Genomic DNA, 17,021 nt, shown 5'->3' on the forward strand with positions numbered 1-17,021 from the left:
GTGGTCTCGGTGGGCATTTTCGGTTGGCATGTCCGAACCGTCCGGGAAACGCTCGCACCTGAGATCCTGTTGGGGGCAGATCTTGGGTGGAGTCTCCTCGTCCCCGGTTTCCCGTGTTGACAAACCACTGATCACTGTTGTCCTCTCCTGGGTCGGGGGCTCGGTGACGACCCAGGCGTTGGTGGACTCTGGTGCTGGTGGTTTGTTCATTGATAGTGTGTTCGCTGCCGCCAATTCCATTCCTCTGCAGCCTCGAGGTTCCCCACTGGCTCTTGAGGCGATAGACGGCAGACCCCTTCTGCCGCCACACGTGACTCATGAGACCCTTCCAGTGGGGATAGCCATTGGTGCCGTTCACAGAGAGTCGGTCTGTCTCCAGGTGATTTCGTCTCCACACTACTCGGTGGTCTTGGGGTACCCCTGGCTCCAGAAGCATAATCCGACTTTCGATTGGAGATCGGCCGAGATCCTCTCGTGGTCACCGCAGTGTGGGGCTAGTTGCATCCATGGGCCTGTCAAGTTGCTGTGTACTTCCTCGGACTCTCTGTTGCCTCCTGAATACGAAGAGTACCGGGATGTATTCGATAAGGTGCGCGCGGTTGCCCTACCTCCGCACCGCCCATACGATTGTGCCATAGAGTTACAATCTGGTGCCGTTCCTCCTCGTGGCAAAGTCTATCCACTGTCGGTAGCGGAGAATGAGGCCATGGAGGAGTACGTGAGGGAGGCGCTTTCACGCGGACACATTCGCAAATCCTCGACCCCGGCAGGGGCTGGATTTTTCTTTGTGAAAAAGAAGGGCGGTGAGTTGAGGCCTTGCATCGATTACAGGGGTCTCAATCGCATCACGATCAAGAACGCTTACCCGATACCCTTGATTTCCGAGCTGTTCGATCGCCTCAAAGGGGCCACGGTCTTTACCAAACTCGATCTGAGGGCGGCATATAACCTGGTAAGGATCAAGGCGGGCGATGAGTCGAAGACCGCGTTTAACACCAGGACCGGTCATTATGAATCCTTGGTTATGCCCTTTGGGTTGTGCAATGCGCCCGTAGTCTTCCAGAAATTCATCAACGATGTTTTCCGTGACCTGTTGCAGCAGTGTGTGGTGGTCTATTTGGATGACATCTTGGTATATTCTGAATCCATGGAGGCCCACATTATGGATGTCAGACGAGTGTTGCAACGGTTACGAGAGAACAGGCTGTTCGGTAAGCTTGAGAAATGCGAATTTAACCGATCCCAGGTAACCTTCTTAGGTTACATCATTTCCGCTGAGGGGTTCTCCATGGATCCTGAGAAGGTTTCGGCTGTCTTACAGTGGCCCCAGCCCAGTGGTCTCCGTGCCCTGCAGCGCTTTTTGGGCTTCGCCAATTATTATCGGAAGTTCATCAGGGACTTTTCCATGCTAGCCAAGCCTCTCACGGATCTGACCAGGAAGGGCAGTAATTTCCAGGTCTGGCCGCTCGAGGCCATCCGAGCTTTTGAGGCTCTAAAGTCCGCCTTTGTGTCGGCTCCGATTCTGTCGCATCCCAACCCTGGGTTGCCCTTTGTCCTCGAGGTGGACGCGTCTGAGACGGGAGTAGGCGCCCTTCTGTCTCAGCGTAGAACACCAGAGGGTCCTCTGCTTCCTTGTGGGTTTTACTCCCGGAAACTGTCTTCCGCGGAGTGCAACTATCAGATTGGTGACAGGGAGTTATTGGCCATCGTGCAGGCCCTTAAAGAATGGAGGCACTTGCTCGAGGGATCGGTGGTTCCGGTTCTCATCCTGACGGACCACAAGAATCTGACCTACCTTTCTGAGGCCAAGAGATTGACACCACGTCAGGCCAGATGGGCTCTGTTCTTGTCACGTTTTAATTACGTGGTCTCCTACCTACCCGGTTCCAAGAACATCAGAGCGGATGCCTTATCACGGCAGTACTCCGAGCTGTCCGGGGAGGAGTCGATTCCGACTTCGGTCATACCTCCGAATGAGATCCTGGCCGCCATTCGCACCAGCCTGACCTCTCCCCTGGGTGAGCAGATTTTGGCGGCTCAATCTGGTGCTCCCTCTGGGAGACCCAACGGCAGGTGTTTTGTGCCTGAGGAGTTGCGCACTCGGTTGTTGCGAACCTACCATAACTCCAAGGCCGCGGGGCATCCTGGAAAGAATCAGCTGTCCTGGGCTGTTTCACGTCTGTTCTGGTGGCCTTCTCTACGTTCCGACATTGCCGCATATGTAGCGGCATGCTCCGTTTGTGCCCAGAGTAAGTCCCCTCGGCACCTTCCGTTGGGTCTTTTGCAACCCATAGCCACCGGGGAGCGCCCATGGTCACACCTGGGGATGGATTTCATTGTGGACCTCCCTGCATCCCGAGGCCATACGGTCATTCTCATGATTGTGGATCGGTTTTCCAAAATGTGCCACTGTGTTCCTCTCAAGAAGTTACCCTCTGCACAAGAGTTGGCCACGATTTTCGCCAGGGAGGTCTTCCGGTTGCACGGTTTGCCCAAGGAGATTGTGTCGGATCGGGGGAGTCAGTTTGTGTCCAGGTTCTGGCGCGCCTTTTGCTCCCAGTTGGGGATTCATCTCTCTTTCTCCTCGGCCTACCACCCTCAGTCCAATGGGGCCGCAGAACGATCCAATCAGGCCTTGGAGCAATTCCTTCGTTGCTATGTCTCCGATCACCAAGACAATTGGGTTGACCTCCTGCCTTGGGCTGAGTTTGCGAAGGAACACGGCGGTGAACTCTTCCTCTGGGACGTCTCCCTTCATGGCCAATTATGGGTTCCAACCTGCCGTGTTACCGGAGGTATTCTCTCCCCAGGATACTCCGGCTGTGGAGGATCACCTTTCCGTCCTACGTGCTTCTTGGGTACAGATCCAGAGGTCCCTTGAGGTCTCTGCGCAGCGCCAGAGACTCCAGGCTGATCGCAGACGAGCGCCCGCTCCTTCCTACCAGGTCGGAGACCGTGTATGGTTGTCCACCCGCAACCTCAACCTTCGAGTGCCCACTCCCAAGCTGGCGCCTCGCTTTGTTGGTCCCTTCCGAGTGCTTCGCAGGGTAAACCCGGTAGCCTATGCCCTTACGCTTCCTCCTGGCATGCGGATCTCCAACGTGTTTCATGTCTCCCTGTTGAAGCCATTGGTGTGTAATCGTTTCACTTCCTCGGTTCCTCGGCCCCATCCGGTCCAAGTGGGCAATCGTGAGGAATATGAGGTGAGCAATATCCTGGACTCACGCCTGGTCCACAGTCGGTTGCAGTTTTTGGTCCATTGGCGTGGTTATGGTCCAGAGGAGCGTTCCTGGGTTCCCTCCGCAGATGTCCATGCTCCTGCTTTGCTCCGAGCCTTCCATGCACGCTTCCCTCAGAAACCGTTCCTTACTCCGCGGAGGAGGGGCCCTTGAGGGGGAGGTACTGTCATGGTCTTACCTTCGAACTGTTCTCCTTCGTTTGACATGTGCTGGCGGCCATCTTGGTTTCTGGGTTTCTTCTAGCCTCCCACCCTGCGGCTTCTCCTTCCCACTGGGAGGAGCTGGATGCCTAGCTCATATATATAGAAGGTCTGTGGCTTCAGTTCCTTGCTTGGTCCTCCTGTGTTCACATGCTTCTAAGACTGCTGCTGCTTCTGGTTCCTGATCCTGGCCTCGTCTGACTACCCCGTTGGTTCCTGATCCTGGCTTCGTCTGACTACCCTGCTGGTTCCTGATCCAGGCTTCGTCTGACTACCCTCCTGGTTCCTGACCTCTGTCTACGCAAGACCCTGCTTCGGTTTAGCCATCCGTTTGGACTTTTGCTACAGCTTGATTTTCAATAAAGCCTTCTTATTTCCACTTATCTCTTGTTGTACGTCTGGTTCATGGTTCCATGACAAGTAGTTTGAAATCAAAATGTGTAAAAAATGCCCTGTGAAATCCTAATGGTGCTCTTTGGAATGTGGGCCCCTTTGCCCACCTAGGCTGCAAAAAAGTGTCACACATGTGGTATCGCCGTACTCAGGAGAAGTTGGGCAATGTGTTTTGAGGTGTCATTTTACATATACCCATGGTGGGTGAGATAAATTTCTTGGTCAAATGCCAACTTTGTATACAAATTTAAGAGTAGTAGTTTTTTGCCGAGATATTTCTCTCACCCAACATGGGTATATGTAAAATAACACCCCAAAACACATTACCCTACTTCTTCTGAGTACGGCAACACCACATGTGTGACTCTTTTTCGCAGCCTAGGTGGGCAAAGGGGCCCACATTCCAAAGAGGACCTTTCGGATTTCACAGGGCATTTTTTACACATTTTTATTTCAAACTACTTCTCACGCGTTAGGGCCCTTAAAATGCCAGGGCAGTATAACTAACCCACAAGTGACCCCATTTTGGAAAGAAGACACCCCAAGGTATTCCTTGAAGGTCATGGCGAGTTCCTAGAAAATTTTATTTTTTGTCACAAGTTTGCAGAAAATTATTATTATTTTTTTTCTTACAAAGTCTCATATTCCACTAACTTGTGACAAAAAATAAAAACTTCCATGAACTCACTATGCCCATCACAAAATACTTTGGGGTGTCTTATTTCCAAAATGGGGTAACTTGTGGGTTAGTTACACTGCCCTGGCATTTTAGGGGCCCTAATGCGTGAGAAGTAGTTTGAAATCAAAATGTGTAAAAAATGCCCTGTGAAATCCTAATGGTGCTCTTTGGAATGTGGGCCCCTTTGCCCACCTAGGCTGCAAAAAAGTGTCACACATGTGGTATCGCCGTACTCAGGAGAAGTTGGGCAATGTGTTTTGGGGTGTCATTTTACATATACCCATGCTGGGTGAGATAAATATCTTGGTGAAATAACAACTTTGTATAAAAAAATGTGAAAAGTTGTCTTTTGCCGAGATATTTCTCTCACCCGGCATAAATATATGAGAAAAGACACCCTAAAACACATTGCCCTACTTCTTCTGAGTATGGCGAATCCACATGTGTGACACTTTTTTGCAGCCTAGGTGGGCAAAGGGGCCCACATTCCAAAGAGCACCTTTAGGATTTCTCCGGGCATTAATTACACATTTTGATTTCAAACTTCTTCTCACGCATTAGGGCCCCTAAAATGCCAGGGCAGTATAACTACCCCACAAGTGACCCCATTTTGGAAAGAAGACACCCCAAGGTATTTCGTGAGGGGCAGTGCGAGTTCCTCGAATTTTTTATTTTTTGTCACAAGTTAGCGGAAAATGATGATTTTATTTTTTTTTCTTACAAAGTCTAATATTCCACTAACTTGTGACAAAAAATAAAAACTTCCATGAACTTACTATGCCCATCAAAAAATACCTTGGGGTGTCTTATTTCCAAAATGGGGTCACTTGTGGGTTAGTTACACTGCCCTGGCATTTTAGGGGCCCTAATGCGTGAGAAGTAGTTTGAAATCAAAATGTGTAAAAAATGCCCTGTGAAATCCTAATGGTGTTTTGAGGTGTCATTTTACATATACCCATGGTGGGTGAGATAAATTTCTTGGTCAAATGGCAACTTTGTATAAAAATTTAAGAAAAGTAGTCTTTTGCCGAGATATTTCTATCACCCAACATGGGTATATGTAAAATTACACCCCAAAACACATTACCCTACTTTTTCTGAGTACGGCAACACCACATGTGTGACTCTTTTTCGCAGCCTAGGTGGGCAAAGGGGCCCACATTCCAAAGAGGACCTTTTGGATTTCACAGGGCACTTTTTACACATTTTGATTTCAAACTACTTCTCACGCGTTAGGGCCCTTAAAATGCCAGGGCAGTATAACTAACCCACAAGTGACCCCATTTTGGAAAGAAGACACCTTAAGGTATTCCTTGAAGGTCATGGCGAGTTCCTAGAAAATTTTATTTTTTGTCACAAGTTTGCAGAAAATTATTATTTTTTTTTCTTACAGTCTCATATTCCACTAACTTGTGACAAAAAATATAAACTTCCATGAACTCACTATGCCCATCACAAAATACCTTGGGGTGTCTTATTTCCAAAATGGGGTAACTTGTGGGTTAGTTACACTGCCCTGGCATTTTAGGGGCCCTTATGCGTGAGAAGTAGTTTGAAATCAAAATGTGTAAAAAATGCCCTGTGAAATCCTAATGGTGCTCTTTGGAATGTGGGCCCCTTTGCCCACCTAGGCTGCAAAAAAGTGTCACACATGTGGTATCGCCGTACTCAGGAGAAGTTGGGCAATGTGTTTTGAGGTGTCATTTTACATATACCCATGTGGGTGAGATAAATTTCTTGGTCAAATGCCAACTTTGTATAAAAAATTTAAGAAAAGTAGTCTTTTGCCGAGATATTTCTCTCACCCAACATGGGTATATGTAAAATGACACCCCAAAACACATTACCCTACTTCTTCTGAGTACGGCAACACCACATGTGTGACTCTTTTTCACAGCCTAGGTGGGCAAAGGGGCCCACATTCCAAAGAGGACCTTTCGGATTTCACAGGGCATTTTTTACTTATTTTGATTTCAAACTACTTATCACGCGTTAGGGCCCATAAAATGCCAGGGCAGTATAACTAACCCACAAGTGACCCCATTTTGGAAAGAAGACACCCCAAGGTATTCCTTGAAGGTCATGGCGAGTTCCTAGAAAATTTTATTTTTTGTCACAAGTTTGCAGAATTTTTTCTTTTTTTTTTCTTACAAAGTCTCATATTCCACTATCTTGTGACAAAAAATAAAAAATTCCATGAACTCACTATGCCCATCACAAAATACTTTGGGGTGTCTTATTTCCAAAATGGGGTAACTTGTGGGTTAGTTACACTGCCCTGGCATTTTAGGGGCCCTAAAGTGTGAGAAGTAGTTTGAAATCAAAATGTGTAAAAAAATGCCCTGTGAAATCCTAATGGTGCTCTTTGGAATGTGGGCTCCTTTGCCCACCTAGGCTGCAAAAAAGTGTCACACATGTGGTATCGCCGTACTCAGGAGAAGTTGGGCAATGTGTTTTGAGGTGTCATTTTACATATACCCATGGTGGGTTAGATAAATATCTTGGTCAAATGCCAACTTTGTATAAAAAATTTAAGAAAAGTAGTCTTTTGCCAAGATATTTCTCTCACCCAACATGGGTATATGTAAAATGACACCCCAAAACACATTACCCTACTTCTTCTGAGTACGGCAACACCACATGTGTGACTCTTTTTCGCAGCATAGGTGGGCAAATGGGCCCACATTCCAAAGAGGACCTTTCGGATTTCACAGGGCATTTTTTACACATTTAGATTTTATTTTTTGTCATAAGTTTGCAGAATTTTTTTTTTCTTTTTTTACAAAGTCTCATATTCCACTAACTTGTGACAAAAAATAAAAACTTCCATGAACTCACTATGCCCATCACAAAATACCTTGGGGTGTCTTATTTCCAAAATGGGGTAACTTGTGGGTAAGTTACACTGCCCTGGCATTTTAGGGGCCCTAATGCGTGAGAAGTATTTTGAAATCAAAATGTGTAAAAAATGCCCTGTGAAATCCTAATGGTGCTCTTTGGAATGTGGGCCCCTTTGCCCACCTAGGCTGCAAAAAAGTGTCACACATGTGGTATCGCCGTACTCAGGAGAAGTTGGGCAATGTGTTTTGAGGTGTCATTTTACATATACCCATGTGGGTGAGATAAATTTCTTGGTCAAATGCCAACTTTGTATAAAAAATTTAAGAAAAGTAGTCTTTTGCCGAGATATTTCTCTCACCCAACATGGGTATATGTAAAATGACACCCCAAAACACATTACCCTACTTCTTCTGAGTACGGCAACACCACATGTGTGACTCTTTTTCACAGCCTAGGTGGGCAAAGGGGCCCACATTCCAAAGAGGACCTTTCGGATTTCACAGGGCATTTTTTACTTATTTTGATTTCAAACTACTTATCACGCGTTAGGGCCCATAAAATGCCAGGGCAGTATAACTAACCCACAAGTGACCCCATTTTGGAAAGAAGACACCCCAAGGTATTCCTTGAAGGTCATGGCGAGTTCCTAGAAAATTTTATTTTTTGTCACAAGTTTGCAGAATTTTTTCTTTTTTTTTTCTTACAAAGTCTCATATTCCACTATCTTGTGACAAAAAATAAAAAATTCCATGAACTCACTATGCCCATCACAAAATACTTTGGGGTGTCTTATTTCCAAAATGGGGTAACTTGTGGGTTAGTTACACTGCCCTGGCATTTTAGGGGCCCTAAAGTGTGAGAAGTAGTTTGAAATCAAAATGTGTAAAAAAATGCCCTGTGAAATCCTAATGGTGCTCTTTGGAATGTGGGCTCCTTTGCCCACCTAGGCTGCAAAAAAGTGTCACACATGTGGTATCGCCGTACTCAGGAGAAGTTGGGCAATGTGTTTTGAGGTGTCATTTTACATATACCCATGGTGGGTTAGATAAATATCTTGGTCAAATGCCAACTTTGTATAAAAAATTTAAGAAAAGTAGTCTTTTGCCAAGATATTTCTCTCACCCAACATGGGTATATGTAAAATGACACCCCAAAACACATTACCCTACTTCTTCTGAGTACGGCAACACCACATGTGTGACTCTTTTTCGCAGCATAGGTGGGCAAATGGGCCCACATTCCAAAGAGGACCTTTCGGATTTCACAGGGCATTTTTTACACATTTAGATTTTATTTTTTGTCATAAGTTTGCAGAAATTTTTTTTTCTTTTTTTACAAAGTCTCATATTCCACTAACTTGTGACAAAAAATAAAAACTTCCATGAACTCACTATGCCCATCACAAAATACCTTGGGGTGTCTTATTTCCAAAATGGGGTAACTTGTGGGTTAGTTACACTGCCCTGGCATTTTAGGGGCCCTAATGCGTGAGAAGTAGTTTGAAATCAAAATGTGTAAAAAATGCCCTGTGAAATCCTAATGGTGCTCTTTGGAATGTGGGCTCCTTTACCCACCTAGGCTGCAAAAAAGTGTCACACATGTGGTATCGCCGTACTCAGGAGAAGTTGGGCAATGTGTTTTGAGGTGTAATTTTACATATACCCATGGTGGGTGAGATAAATATCTTGGTAAATGCCAACTTTATTAAAAAAAAAGGGAAAAGTTGTCTTTTGCCGAGATATTTCTCTCACCCAACATGGGTATATGTAAAATGACACCCCAAAACACATTACCCTACTTCTGAGTACGGCAACACCACATGTGTGACACTTTTTTGCAGCCTAGGTGGGAAAAGGGGCCCACATTCCAAAGAGGACCTTACAGGATTTCACACGGTATCTTTTACATATTTTGATTTCAAACTACTTCTCATGCGTTAGGGCCCCTAAAATGCCGGGGCAGTATAACTACCCCACAAGTGACCCCATTTTTGAAAGAAGACAGCCCAAGGTGTTCCTTGAGGGTCATGGCGAGTTCCTAGAATTTTTTATTTTTTGTCACAAGTTAGCGGAAAATGATGTTTTTTTTTTTTCTTGTAAAGTCTCATATTTCACTAACCTGTGACAAAAAATAAACACTTCCATGAACTCTCTATGCCCATCACAAAATACATCGGGGTGTCTTATTTCCAAAATGGGGTCACTTGTGGATTAGTTACACTGCCCTGGCATTTTAGGGGCCCTAATGCGTGAGAAGTAGTTTGAAATCAAAATGTGTAAAACATGCCCTGTGAAATCCTAATGGTGCTCTTTGGAATGTGGGCCCCTTTGCCCACCTAGGCTGCAAAAAAGTGTCACACATTTGGTACCGCCATACTCAGGAGAAGTTGGGCAATGTGTTTTGAGGTGTCATTTTACATATACCCATGATGGGTGAGATAAATATCTTGGTCAAATGCCAACTTTGTATAAAAAAAAAGGAAAAGTTGTCTTTTGCCGAGATATTTCTCTTACCCAGCATGGGTATATGTAAAAAGACACCCCAAAACACATTGCCCTACTTCTTTTGAGTACGGCAACACCACATGTGTCACAATTTTTTGCAGCCTAGGTGGGCAAAAGGGCCCACATTCCTAAGAGGACCTTTCGGATTTCATAGGGCATTTTTTACACATTTTGATTTCAAACTACTTCTCACGCGTTAGGACCCCTAAAATGCCAGGGCAGTATAACTACCCCACAAGTGACCCCATTTTGGAAAGAAGACAGCCCAAGGTATTCCTTGAGGGTCATGGCAAGTTCCAAGAAAATTTTATTTTTTGTCATAAGTTAGCGGAAAATTATGTTTTGTTTTGTTTTTCTTAAAAAGTCTCATATTCCACAAACTTGTGACAAAAAATAAAAAGTTCCATGAACTCACTGTGCCCATCACCAAATACCTTGTGGTGTCTTCTTTCCAAAATGGGGTCACTTATGGGGTAGTTATACTGCCCTGGCATTTTAGGGGCCCTAATGTGTGAGAAGTAGTTTGAAATCAAAATGTGTAACAAATACCCTGTGAAATTCGAATTGTGCTTTTGGCCCTGTGAAATCCGAAAGGTCCTCTTTGGAATGTGGGCCCCTAGAAAATTTTCTTTTTTGTCACAAGTTAGCGGAATATTATGATTTTTTTCTTTTTTTTCTTACAAAGTCTCATATTCCACTAACTTGTGACAAAAAATAAAAACTTCCATGAACTCACTATGCCCATCACAAAATACCTTGGGGTATCTTATTTCCAAAATGGGGTCACTTGTGGGTTAGTTACACTGCCCCGGAATTTTAGGGGCCCCTACTGCGTGAGAAGTGGTTTGAAATCGAAATGTGTAAAAAATGCCCTGTGAAATCCTAATGGTGCTCCTTGGAATGTGGGCCCCTTTGCCCACCTAGGCTGCAAAAAAGTGTCACACATGTGGTATCGACGTACTCAGAAGATGTTGGGCAATGTGTTTTGAGGTGTCATTTTACATATACCCTTGGTAGGTGAGTTAAATATCTTGGTCAAATGCCAACTTTGTATAAAAAAAATGGGGAAAGTTGTCTTTTGCCGAGATATGACTTTTTTGCAGCCTAGATGCGCAAAGGGGCCCAAATTCCTTTTAGGAGGGCATTTTTTGACATTTGGATACCAGACTTCTTCTCTTGCTTTAGGGCCCCTAAAATGCCAGGGCAGTATAAATATCCCACATGTGACCCCATTTTGGAAAAAAGACACCACAAGGTATTCAATGAGGGGCATGGCGAATTGTTATCAAAACAGCGTCTAATATACCTGTTAGGGGTTAAAAAAAATCGCATCAACAGCCTGCCAGCGAACGATCGCCGCTGGCAGGCTAGAGATCCACTCGCTTATCTTCCGATCCTGTGAACGCGCGCGCCTGTGTGAACGCGCGCGCCTGTGTGCGCGCGTTCACAGGAAATCTCGGCTCATGCAAGATGACGCCAATCGGCGTTAGTGCGACCTTGCAGAGCCGCCGCAATGATGCCTCTCGGCGTTAGCGTGGCGGCAGGTGGTTAAAATGTGATATATTAGCAGCACACCTTTCCCCAACAATTATATATATATTTGGGAGTGTAGTGCCCTGAAGAAAGGGTACTTTGGAGTTTGGACATTTGTGGACTTTTGCCCTTATTGCTGCTGTGCAAAGCTATCTGCTCCCTAAGTTAGTGCACTTTGAAGGGTTAACAGTGATTTATGCCCTTGTTTGAAGTTATACTGTTTGATACTGTTGAATTGCATTTTATGATGCATCCTGTTCATTTGCACAGTGTTTGCTCTGAATTGTGAAAAGTGTTAATGCACAGCCAGTTCATACCAAGAGACTTTGGGAACTTGCAGCCTGTGCACTGAGAAGCTAGTAAATGTACACTGCTGTCATAAGGGACTAAGCAGAACTGAATATTGAACTTTTGACCATATGGTTTAGCTCCATCAAACTGTTGTTTACGACTGAAAATTGCCTGTTCATTCCCGTTGACATATATTGAGGCACAGAACAAGTCTATGTTAGCCTTGAACTAAAACATTTTTCTGTTTAGGCTGTGATTCTCCAGGTTCACCCCTCCCTTCTAGATCTGTTAGAAACTGTAAAAAAGTATAGCACATAGAGCCAATAGTTGTCTGCAGATGGGGACCAGTGTTTTGTAGGAGAGACTCTGTCAAACTTTACAAGTGACCAGAAGAAGATGCTGAGATGGGAATACTCTGCACAGACCCTATGTCACCTGGCCTTTGACCAGGATGAAAGTCAGATAATCGAGCCACAGACCCTAGGTAACCAGCCCTTTGGCCAAAATACTAGCCTTTCGAGAGAGAGAGAGAGACAGCTATCTCATTTCTCAGCACCAAAACCTCTGCTACCAGAGTGGAGACTGGTGAAGCAAGCTCAGTGCATTGCATGTATTATATTACACTTTAATTCTTCCAGTAAAGAAGCACACTTGTCACAGTGTGGGGATGGCCGGGGTGCGCTCGCATCATCAGCGTGCCCGGCTTCGCCCGTTCCCGGGGCAACCACGACAGGGCTGAGCGCCAAGCTGCTCACTCGGCACTCGGCTGTATTGGTATTCTGGAGTCATGCGACACTGGACACGTCACATGACTTCACTAGTGCCCTATTTAAACAGGCAATCTGCTGACCACAGATTGCCTGTTATTGAGGTCCTTCCTGCATTTTACTTACCTGTTTTTTTGATCATCAGCTCATATTTTGACTTCCCAGCTGTCTCATCCCTTGGTCTTGGCGTTCCCTCCTGGTTTTGACTTCGACTCCTTCCTGACGATCCTCCGCTTGCTCCTCTGGTACCGTGCTGCTATTTTGCTTTTGACTTGGCTTGTTTTAAGTCGCTTGTATGTTTGTCCGTCTTCCCTGAACTTACCCCCAGAATTGGGCTTTTTCCTTGCCTTCCGATGCTAGTTGTCTCAATTCCGTTGAGGGGTTCTTTCAGGCAGCTCTGGGGACTCTGTAAGATGAACCTTACAGGGCCATGGTAGCTGATACCGCTCTTAGAGTTTTGGTCACGGGGGATCTACCTGCAGAAGAATATTGCACCCAGTTGAGAAGATGGTGTGTCCCCTTGGGTTGGAATGAACCAGCCCTTAAAAGCCAGTTCAGGTCAGGCTTGTCCGAGAATCTTAAAGACCTATTAGTCAGCTATTAGCTTCCTGAGACATTGGAGAAGACTATGATACTTGCTGTTCGACTTGACAAACGTGTTAGGGTGAGACGACAGGAACGTTAGTTTTTTCCCAGGAGACGGTCCAGCCAGAGGTCTGTCCTATGAACCGAGCTAATATCTCTTCAGAGGAACACATGCAGGTCGGGATGACTCGTAGAGATCAGCTTCACCGATGTGGGGCTTGTTTCTATTGTGGAGACTCAGACCATTGGATTAACCAGTGCTCCAAGAAGTCTTCCTCCGATTCGACCAAGATGGGGGAGCCGAAGAACCAGGAATATCCTAACCTGGTCAAGAGTAAGATATTAGTGACTATTACTATCTCCATAGGTAATAACAAATCTTCTGGTAAGGCCTTTATTGACTCTGGTTCCGCAGCCAACTTTATTGATCTTAAATTTGCACTAGGTTTGGGTATTCCAATTTTGACTCTACCCACACCCATCCATATCATTGTGATCGATTCCACACCCCTGGTGGGTGGTACCATTAAGTATTTCACCTCTGACATATCCTTGACTGTGGGGGTGTGTCACTCTGAAATATGCTCCCTGTTAATTCTTGAAAACTTACCAGTAGAGGTAGTACTGAGGATGCCTTGGCTCCAGTTACATAATCCCATTATCGAGGGATTATGTAACTACCAAGGGAGAACTGGTGAAATGGGGGTTAAAATGTGACTCGTGCTTGTCTGTGGTGCAAGCTGGGGTCTCAGCAGAATCTGATATATTACCTCTAGTCTTAAAGAAATATATGGATGTGTTCTCCTCATCTGACCCCGAGAGTCTACCACTAGGGATGAGCGAACCCGAACGGTATAGTTCGGGTTCGTACTGAATTTTGGGGTGTCCGTGACACGGGCCCGAATCCGAACATTTTCGTAAAAGTCCGGGTTCGGGTTCGGTGTTCGTCGCTTTCTTGGCGCTTTTTGAAAGGCTGCAAAGCAGCCAATCAACGAGTGTCATGCTAATTGCCCCAAGAGGCCGTCACAGCCATGCCTACTATTGGCATGGCTGTGATTGGCCAGTGCAGCATGTGACCCAGCCTCTATTTAAGCTGGAGTCACGTAGCGCCGCACGTCACTCTGCTCTGATCAGTGTAGGGAGAGGTTGCAGCTGCGACGTTAGGGTGAGATTAGACAGTGATTAACTCCTCTAAAATACTTAATTCAGTGAGCGATCTACAGCTGTGGATCATTGAACTGCTGCTATTCAATTGCTAACAGTTTTTAGGCTGCCCAGAGCGTTTTTCAGTCACTTTTTTCTGGGGTAATCGGCGGCCATTTTGTGTCTTGTGGTGCGCCAGCACAAGCTGCCACCAAGTACATTTAACCATCAATAGTGTGGTTATTTTTTGGCTATATCCTACATCAGGGGCTTGGCTGTGCTTGCTATTTTATTGAGGGGTGAAATACAATTGCCAAAATAGCAGTACCCTAAATCTGGTGTTTCAGCTGTGGCCAGCCAATTGTAATACTGTCTGCTGTCTGGCAAAGGATATATTTTTGTTCAGGGTTGAAATACAATTCCCAACGTAGCAATTTCCTAAATTAGTGGTTTCTGCTGTATCAGGGTTACTTTAAATATATTCATTAAAAGGGTATATAAGATTCAAGGTGCAGATAGGGTCATTCTCAATAACTTCACACACACGCTACTGTGCATTTCCAAGTCTAATTCTGTCTGTAAACGTATACCTGTCACCCAGCGCCTAAATAATAGGCCTCAAATTTATATTCATCTAAATCTGTGGTTATTGCTGTGGCTGGTCAAGTCATTTAGTGTCCGTCAAAGCACAGTTTTTGTTCTGGGTTGAAATACAATTCCCAATTTAGCAATTCTCTAAATTAGTGGTTTCTGCTGTATCAGGCCTACTTTAAATCTATCCCTAAAAGGGTATATTAGATACAAGGTGCAGATAGGGTCATTCTCAATAACTTCACACACACGCTACTGTACATTTCCAAGTCTAATTCTGTCTGTAAACGTATACCTGTCACCCAGCGCCTAAATAATAGGCCTAAAATTTATATTCATCTAAATCTGTGGTTATTGCTGTGGCTGATATAACAAAACAATAACAAATACAGGTGCACTCTGCGGTCTCACTAAACCCTCAAACTGATTTTAAAATTGAGAGATTAGTCAACATGTCCTATGGTGTAGAACATGTCTAAGCCTGGGCTCCACGTCAAGGTTTCTCAAGTAGCCCGGGACCTAACACTCTCCTACCTGAGCCGTATGGGCAATACCAGGAGCCAGTGGGCAAATTACAGAAGCATGAGGCCGACTCACAAACAGCTCACCAGTTACCTCCAGCATGTAACCATGCTTGCAATGGGAGGAGGGCGGAGTCTGCAAGTCCCACTCAAGACTGACTGATATGGCCCAGGCCTCACAGGTGCATCTAAATGTGGCCTGTGGATGGAAAACAGGCACATTTAAATTGCATTTTATACACCTCCAGGAATCTATATATACAAACCAAAAAGACCGTATGCATTTTGCAGCCGGGCCACAAGTGCAGGATTTGCTCCCCTGTATATATGCACGACTGCATGTGGGTTTGAGCACTTCCTGCTAATGCCACCCTGTCTTATTGCTGTGGCTGGTCAAGTTATTTAGTGTCCGTCAAAATGCAGTTTTTGTTCTGGGTTGAAATACAATTCCCAACTTAGCAATTCTCTAAATTTGTGGTTTCTGCTGTATCAGGCCTACTTTAAATCTATCCCTAAAAGGGTATATTAGATTCAAGGTGCAGATAGGGTCATTCTCAATAACTTCACACACACGCTACTGTGCAATTCCAAGTCTAATTCTGTCTGTAAACGTATACGAAACACAGGTGCCAACTGCTGCGTCTTTCTGCAGTGTGCAGACTGAACAGGAGGTCAGGGATCAATATTGGGTGGAAGACGATGCAGGGGACGATGAGGTCCTAGACCCCACATGGAATGAAGGTCGTGCCACTGACTTTCACAGTTCGGAGGAAGAGGCAGTGGTGAGACCGAGCCAACAGCGTAGCAAAAGAGGGAGCAGTGGGCAAAAGCAGAACACCCGCCGCCAAGAGACTCCTCCTGCTACTGACCGCCGCTATCTGGGACCGAGCATCCCAAAGGCAGCTTCAAGGAGTTCCCTGGCATGGCGCTTCTTCAAACAATGTGCTGACGACAAGACCCGAGTGGTTTGCACGCTGTGCCATCAGAGCCTGAAGCGAAGCATTAACGTTCTGAACCTTAGCACAACCTGCATGACCAGGCACCTGCATGCAAAGCATGAACTGCAGTGGAGTAAACACCTTAAAAACAAGGAAGTCACTCAGGCTCCCCCTGCTACCTCTCCTGCCGCCTCGGCCTCTTCTGCTGCTGCCGCCTCGGCCTCTTCCTCCGCCTCAGGAGGAACGTTGGCACCTGCCGCCCAGCAAACAGGGGATGTACCACCAACACCATCTCCGTCACCAAGCATCTTAAACATGTCACACGGCAGCGTTCAGCTCTCCATCTCACAAACATTTGAGAGAAAGCGTAAATTCCCACCTAGCCACCCTCGATCCCTGGCCCTGAATGCCAGCATTTCTAAACTACTGGCCTATGAAATGTTGTCATTTAGGCTGGTGGACACAGACAGCTTCAAACAGCTAATGTTGCTTGCTGTCCCACAGTATGTTGTTCCCAGCCGGCACTACTTCTCCAAGAGAGCCGTGCCTTCCCTGCACAACCAAGTATCCGATAAAATCAAGTGTGCACTGCGCAACGCCATCTGTGGCAAGGTCCACCTAACCACAGATACGTGGACCAGTAAGCACGGCCAGGGAAGCTATATCTCCCTAACTGCACACTGGGTAAATGTAGTGGCGGCTGGGCCCCAGACGGAGAGCTGTTTGGCGCACGTCCTTCTGCCGCCAAGGATCGCAGGGCAACATTCTTTGCCTCCTGTTGCCTCCTCCTCCTACT

Source organism: Bufo gargarizans, chromosome 4 (genome assembly GCF_014858855.1).
Source record: "Bufo gargarizans isolate SCDJY-AF-19 chromosome 4, ASM1485885v1, whole genome shotgun sequence".
Lineage (NCBI taxonomy): Eukaryota > Metazoa > Chordata > Amphibia > Anura > Bufonidae > Bufo > Bufo gargarizans.